This window comes from Asparagus officinalis, chromosome 7 (genome assembly GCF_001876935.1).
Source record: "Asparagus officinalis chromosome 7, Aspof.V1, whole genome shotgun sequence".
Taxonomy (NCBI): domain Eukaryota; kingdom Viridiplantae; phylum Streptophyta; class Magnoliopsida; order Asparagales; family Asparagaceae; genus Asparagus; species Asparagus officinalis.
This window is the reverse complement of record NC_033800.1, coordinates 136,421,016-136,427,872: the sequence shown is the minus strand read 5'-3', so window position 1 is coordinate 136,427,872 and position 6,857 is coordinate 136,421,016.

The window sequence follows — 6,857 nt, the reverse complement described above, 5'->3', positions numbered from 1 at the left end:
AAATTACCAAGATGACTTGACAAGCAATAGATAAGATCAGAAAGAATTTCTTATGGGGTGGTAATCAGTAAGGAAAAAAAATTCTAAATGTCTACTTAGATGGGAAATGTTTGCAAATCAAAAAAGGAAGGGGTTCTCGGAGTCCTTAATCTATCTGCCTTTAACCAGGTTCTTCTTTCTAAATGGTTGTGGTAAATTCTTGATCACGGTTCTCTCATCAGTTGTGTTTTTACATCCCTTTATTCAAGATATCATTCCAACACTATGCATACAACCTATCGCTTCTAAGTTTCTTCATGACTTGCATTTTATACAGCATGCTTTTACTTATTTTGTTCAATGAAAGTTAGGTGATAGAGAAACTATTCGCTTCTGAGAAAATAAATGGATTGGCTACAAATCCTTAAGTAGCCTTTCTCCAAAGCATACAAATTGGCATTCTCTTCATATGTCAGTGTTCGCACCCAGGTAGCACTTAGATATGACATCCATTGCTTAGAAAAGGGTCCTCTATAGCTGAGAGGGATGAGACTACAAACTTGCAACTTCTCCTTGAGTCTAGTAGTAGACGAGTGCACAATATTAAGGACCAAGATTGGTGGCGTTTGCTATCTTTAGGGGTTTACTCAATTAAATCCTTCTATTCATTGATTAACTATGGTGAACGACTCTCTAACACATCTTCTTGTTAGGTCTCATGTTTATGAGCCTACCGTCTAATCTGATTTTGATGATTAACAAACAATTCCTAACATTGTTTTTTGAGTATTTGCATTTAATTGTTAGGTATTCTACACAAAGATTCTTGGTTGGAGATTAGATGAAATTGAGCGTAAATGACGATATCTTGAAGGTTGGTGGAAATCAGAATGAAGCCATCACAATTCAAGTTAAGGTTCATCATCGCTTCATCTGTAACCAAGACGAGCTATTGAAGATCATTTATATTGGGTATATTAGTTTTTAGTTTATACTTTTATGTGTTAATGCTTAAAGCTCATATCATACACATACACATTATTTTGTTTTGTTACATTATACGCTTCTTTGAGTAAATAACTCACTCTTGGTTTATTGACTTTATGATACAATTTTACATCTTTTATAAAGTCTATAAATCTATAAAAAAGAATCTCAAAGTTTTCTTGAAAGAATTTTATCGAAAAACAAATGTTTAGAGATTTCGTATCTTGAATAGTTTGCAAACAGTTTGCAAAATTTTCACAATTGGAAAATGTAATTTAAAAAATTTCTTCTCTAACATGTTCATCATCATATATAAAAATATTTCTCCAATTTTTATTAATTTTAGAGTTGTTGTGTTATTTTAAATTGAATTTACAATAACAAATTTTAGCAGTTTTTCAGAATCTGGAAAATCTATTTTAAAACAGTGATTTATCACAAATACGAAGTGATATTTTATAATATTTTCTCTAACATGTTTATCTTCATGTTTAGAAACATTATCCTAAATTTTATTATTTTTAGAGTTGATTTGTTATTTTAAATTGAATTTAAAAAATTAGCTCTGCAAAATTTCAGAATCTGCCGTGCATGTTATAAGTCGAGCGATTGTAAGCAATTAGTCAACTGATGAGAGTCCATCAGTCGACTGATGCATGACCATCAGTCGACTAATGATAGTTTTGTTACAGTAACAACTAGTTTTCTAGATTCTGGTTTTTTGGGGATTTGCTTCGGTTTTTATGCTTTCCTCTGGTTGAGGCTGATATGTTGAGAGACTATAAATAGTCCTCTATACTTAGTTTCATGTATGAAAGTTTAGAAGAAGTTTCATGTATGAAAGTTTAGAAGAAGTTTCATGTATGAAAGTTTAGAAGAAGTTTCATGTATGAAAGTTTAGAAGAAGTTTCATGTATGAAAGTTTAGAAGAAGTTTCATGTATGAAAGTTTAGAAGAAGTTTCATGTATGAAAGTTTAGAAGAAGTTTTGCAAGTTTTGTTTGAGGGTTTCAAAGAAAAATCAAGTGTAGTTTGTTTAAGTGAAGAAGTTTTCACAAAGAGAAGACACTTTCAATTTATATTTTGATGAGTTCAACCTCAATTCTCATCTATATCTCTTTGTGCCTTTTAGAGAAGTTTTTCTAACTCTTTAATCTAGCTTATTTTTATTTTGATTCTTATATATATATTTGCTAGATTAATTTGAGTTTAATTTTTATTATTGTTCATTGTTTTCACACACAACCATTGAGCTTAAGTATTTTAACATATTGTATACTTGGGTTATGGGTGTGATCATTGAGTGAGCTTTCATTTTCGTTGTCATTTGTATTAGAGAACTAACACATTTATTTGAGCTTATTGTTGAGAACACGTTGTAATACACAATGACACTTAGAGGAGTGATTAGCGTTGGGTTTTTGAGATCAAACCCCTGATGCGATTTGGAAATAGAGATAAGAGAGAAAGAAAACAATCACCAAACCCCTGATGCGATTTGGAAATAGAGATAAGAGAGAAAGAAAACAATCACAAACACACAAGATTTTATGTGGTTCACTTCTCAATGAAAGAAAACAATCACAAACACACAAGATTTTATGTGGTTCACTTCTCAATGTGAGAAGCTACGTCCACGGTCGCCGTAGGAGAAAATTTTACTATTTTCGTCTCTATTACAATTTGCCCTAATCATCCCTTTAATATCATAAGGGTATTATAAACAGAAAACTAAAACAGGTCAAAAAATCAAACCTGGGCTAAAACCCGATTCGCAGTCGGCCGTGATGCTAAAACCCGATTCGCGGTCGACCGTCACGATCGACTGCGATGAATGACAGAGAGCAGAAAATATTTACAGGGTATCGCGGTTGACCGTCGAAAGTCCAGAGGGCAACTCGGTCGACTGTCGCGGTCGATCGTAGAAAATCTAGAAGCCACCCTGAGTCTTGTGCACGTTTGCGGTCGACCGCGCGCCACCCGCAGTCGACCGTGAATCTGCCGAACTGAATCCTCATCATTTTTTTTGAACTTCTTCACTGTTGATCCTGTTCCTCCAACTTCTTCTGTTTCCTCTTCAATCTAAAGTATAGGGCATGTCCGATAGTTAGGCTTCACATATCCTAACAATCTCCCACTTGGAGACTAACTATCAATCTCTATCACCTCTCTCTGTGGCGACGGCCTCCATATCATCAAGTAATGAGGCCAACTGAAGTTGAACACAACTTCAGTTTCTTCATAGTAATAACCTTCGTAAGCATTTCAGCCGGGTTCTTTCTTCCTTGAATCTTCACAAGTTCCAACATGTCATTATCCAATGCTGACCTTATGAAGTGATAACGGACCTGTATATGTTTGGTCCTGGTATGAAAAGCTGGGTTTTTCGCCAAATGAATGGCGCTCTGGCTGTCATAATGTAAAACACTCTTCTCACTCTTCTGTCCCAACTCCTCCAGGAATCCCTGCAACCATATTAGCTCTTTGCTAGCCTCTGTCACAGCAACATATTCAGCCTCTGTAGTCGATAAAGCAACAATTTTTTGTAACTGGGAAACCCAACTGATAGCTGTAATACCCAAAGTAAACATGTATCCTGTAGTGCTCCTCTTCTGATCTATCTCACCAGCATAATCTGCATCAACAAATCCCTGCAGAACTAACTTGCCTCTCTTAAAGTATAAACAATTTTCTATAGTACCCCGTAGGTACCTAAGAATCAACTTTACTGCTTCCCAGTGCTTCTCTCCTGGATTTGACATGAATCTGCTCACAGCTCCCACTGCATGTGCAATGTCGGGTCTCGTGCATACCATTGCATACATAAGGCTTCCAATAGCTGAAGCATATGGGACCTTTGTCATGTAGTTTTTCTCCTTATCAGTCACCAGACACTGCTCTTTAGTCAATCTAAAATGACTAGCTAGAGGTGTGCTAACGACCTTAGCACCACTCATCCCGAATCTCTCAACCACCCGCCTAATATAATCGGCCTGAGATAACTTCAATGTGCCTAAAGACTTGTCTCTGCTAATCTTCATCCATAATATCTGTTTCGCTGCACCTAAGTCCTTCATGTTGAACTCACTAGACAATTATTTCTTTAGCTTCTTGATCTCTCTCATGTCAGAACCGGCTACTAGCATGTCGTCGACATATAATAACAAAATAATGAAACTGGTGTCAAACTTCTTGAAAAAATAACAATGATCAGCATTGCACCTGGAGTATCCATTCCTATGCATGAATCCATCGAACTTTTTATACCATTACCTTGGAGCTTGTTTTAGACCATACAAGCTCTTTTTCAATTTGCACACCATCTTCTCTTTGCCTTTCCGAGTAAACCCCTCTGGCTGCTGTATTTCTCTAAGTCATCATGGAGGAAAGCTGTCTTTACATCTAACTGATCGAGGTGTAGGTCTTCAGCTGCAACAATACTCAGAACCGATCTGATGGTAGTCAATTTGACTACATGAGAGAAGATTTCCGTATAGTCAACTCCTTCTTTCTGCTGAAACCCTTTGACCACCAATCTAGCCTTGTATCTCTTCGAACCATCATGTTCCTCCTTGATTCTGTACACTCATTTGTTACTCAAGGCTTTCTTTCCTGCTGGTAACTTTGCAAGTTCACAAGTCTTGTTAGTGTTTAATGACTTTATTTCATCTTTCATAGCAAGCTCCCACTTGCTCGCATCATCCACTCAACATGCTTCATCATAACGTTCTGGCTCTCCATCGTCACTCAATAATAGGTAATTCAAGTGAGCACTGGGCTATAGTGATGGATACCTCGGATTTGGCTTGGGAACTCTTGTTGTCCGTCTCAACTCTCTAACGGGTGAAACAGGGTCTGCATTTTCATTTGTCCCCTCTGAGGTAGTCTCCTTTATCAACTCTTCTTCTGCTTCTTCTGCTGCTTCCTTATCTGAACTGGCTTCAAGGTTGCCTCCATCTGAGGCATCATCTGACTCGAAGTATGTGGGCTCAGACTATACCGAACTAGTGGGCTGAGCGACATCATGATCTTTATAGAGAACTGCTTCATTGAAAACCACATCCCTGCTTCTGATAATTTTCTTATTCTGCTCATCCCAGAACTTGTAGCCAAACTCATCACCACCATAGCCAATAAAATAGCATTTTAAGGATTTAGAGTCAAGTTTATTTCTAACATGATCACTCAAAATGAACATATGAAACACAACCAAATACTCTCAGGTGAGAAAGGTTTATCTCCTTTTCACTCCAAACTTCTTCAAGTATTTTGTGATCTAAAGGTACTAATGGTCCTCGGTTGATCAAGTAGGTAGCTGTGTTGACTGCTTCTGTCCAGAATTGCTTTGGGAGTCCTGCTTGTAGTCTTATGCTTCTGGCTCTCTCAGTCAACGTTCTGTTCATTCGTTCTGCTATGCCGTTCTGCTGTGGTGTACTTGGTACTGTTCTCTCCAATCTAATGCCACTGTCATAACAGAACTTCTTGAACTCTGAATCTTCATATTCACCGCCATTGTCTGATTGAAGCTTCTTGATTTTCAAACTGGTTTCATTTTCTACTATAGCATTCCACCTCTTGAAGACTTCAAACACTTCTGATTTGTGTTTCATGAAATAGACCCAAGTCTTCCTCGAGTGATCATCTATGAAGGTCACAAAGTATAACCTTCCACCAGTCAAGTCTTCCTCGAGTGATCATCTATGAAGGTCACAAAGTATAACCTTCCACCAGTGGATTGTACTGATGCTGGACCCCACACATCTGTGTGAAGTAGCTCAAGCTTCTCTTCTTTAGGAGTTCTGCCAACCTTTTTTAAGCTTATTCTCTTTTATTTCCCAAAGATACAACTTTCACAAAGGTCAAAATCAGCCGACCTCAAACCGGGTAACTTTCCATTTGACTGCATAACCTTCAGGCCTTTGCTACTTATGTGACCAAGCCTTTGGTGCTATAAATTTGGGTCTTCCTTACTTTCAACCACTGCGATGGAGCCACGTGCACCTGCCATCATATAAAGAGACCAAGTCTTCGTACCACGGGCTACAACCATGGACCCCTTGGTAACCTTCCACGTATCACATGCGAAGATTGATACATATCCCTCTTTTACCAATTGTCCTATGAAAATCAGATTCTTCCTCAAACTAGGAACATGTCTCACATCACTCAGCTTCCATATAAACCAGTTGAGTTTGATCTGCACAGCTTCTTTGCCAACAATATCATAGGGCTGGTCGTCACCAAGATAGACTTTTCCTAGGTTTCCTGAAACATAACTCTCAAATAAATCTCTATTTGAGGTAGCATGAAACAACGCTCCTGAATCCAGCACCCACGATTCTGTCTTGCTCTCTAACGAGCAAATAAGGGCATCATCTGATTCTCCTGAGGCAACGTTTGCTTCAGTCTTGTTCTCCTTGTCCTTTTTGGGTTCTCTGTACTGATTCTCATAGTGGCCAAACTTGCCACAATTCCAGCAATCAATCTCCTTCTTGCTTTTGCGATTTCCTTGTCCTTCTTGGGTTTTCTGCACTGACTCTCATAGTGGCCAAACTTGCCACAATTCCAGCAATCAATCTCCTTCTTGCTTTTGCGATTTCTGGACTTTGATCTGTCGTTCCTCGAATTAGATCTTCCACCAATCAATCTCCTTCTTGCTTTTGCGATTTCTGGACTTTGATCTGTCGTTCCTCGAATTAGATCTTCCACGACTATTCCCTCTATTTCTGTTTCTATTTCTGCCTCTGTTCTCAAAGTTCAATGCCGACCCTAAATTAGAAATTCCTTCCTCTTGCCTTCTAATGTCCTCAGTCATAATCATGTCTACCACTTCTGAGAACTTCAGTTTTGATTTTCCACATGACCCGCTAATCGAAATAACAGTACCCTTCT